At 38.1% G+C, this 1,247-nt stretch overlaps 1 non-coding gene across 1 annotated transcript; it reads left to right on the top strand.

The window, feature by feature from the left end:
* Window positions 1-627: 627 nt before the first annotated feature.
* Window positions 628-704, top strand: LOC129467136 (small nucleolar RNA SNORD83). Its single transcript, XR_008652270.1, has one exon. It is a non-coding gene; the product is annotated as a small nucleolar RNA SNORD83 (small nucleolar RNA).
* Window positions 705-1,247: the final 543 nt, after the last annotated feature.

Here is a 1,247-nt window from a genome sequence, read left to right as displayed (position 1 = left end):
GGATACCTTAGCCAATGCAACATGGCAAGAAAAAGAAATAACAGAAATAAGGATGGAAAAAAAGAAAGAAAGCTGTCATTATGTACATAGACAATCCTAAAGAACCTTCAGATCAAGTTTTGGAATTTTATCTAGATCACTGAATTCAAATCAACACACATAAACAAATTGTATGTTCTATATACCAGTAACAAAAATAATTGTAAACTGAATGTTTAAATATAACATCTGGCTGGGCGTGGTGGCTCACACCTATAATCCCAGCGCTTTGGGAGGCCAAGGTGGGCAGATCACGAGGTCAGGAGATTGAAACCATCCTGGCTAACACAGTCAAACCCTGTCTCTACTAAAAATACAAAAAATTAGCCAGGCATGGTGGTGGGCACCTGTAGTCCCAGCTACTCGGGAGGCTGAGGTAGGAGGATCACTTAATGCCAGGAGTTCAAGGCTGTAATGCAGTATAAGCATGCCTGAGGATGGCCACTGCACTCCAGCCTGGGCAACCTCACCTCTGTTTGTTTGTTTTTTCAATCAAATATCTAGGAGTAAAACAAATGAAAGATTTTCAACATCTCCATATAGAAGACTATTATGAAAAACTAAAGATTTTTTTTAAAGAGAGAGAAAGCCAAATGATGCTTATTTGACTGTGGTGCACTTCAGTGTAAGGATGATTCATAATCTGTCACTCATGATTGATGGCCTTGGAAAAAGAAAAAAAAACAGGAGTTACATCATATTCATGATTGGAAGACTCCATATGTCAATATTCGATTGTGAATTGTAAATATGTCAGTTGTCCCCAAATTTATCTCCTTGGTACATTCTGAAAATTCTCAACAGATTTTTTTTTTTTTTTTTTTTTTTTTTTTTTTTTGAGACGGAGTTTTGCCCTAGTTGCCCGGGCTAGAGTGCAATAGCGCGATCTCGGCTCACCACAACCTCCCCCTCCCAGGTTCAAGCAATTCTCCTACCTCAGCCTCCCGAGTAGCTGGGATTACAGGCATGCACCACCATGCCCAGCTAATTTTGTATTTTTAGTAGAGACAGGGTTTCTCCATGTTAAAGCAAGAATAATTAAAGCAATCTTGGAGAAGACAAAAATGGGAGGATTTTTTTCACAGAAAAATTAAACCAATATAATTAAGGCTGTGATTTTGGCTCAAAAATAAACAAATAAACCAAAGGAACAGAACTGAGAGCCTAGAAACAGACTGACACATTTATGGATGTTTAATTTATGACAA

The sequence above is a fragment of the Symphalangus syndactylus genome, chromosome 17, assembly GCF_028878055.3.
Source record: "Symphalangus syndactylus isolate Jambi chromosome 17, NHGRI_mSymSyn1-v2.1_pri, whole genome shotgun sequence".
Classification (NCBI taxonomy): Eukaryota; Metazoa; Chordata; class Mammalia; order Primates; family Hylobatidae; genus Symphalangus; species Symphalangus syndactylus.
Note: the sequence above shows the minus strand (reverse complement) of the source record. Positions and strands in the feature narration are given on the sequence as shown.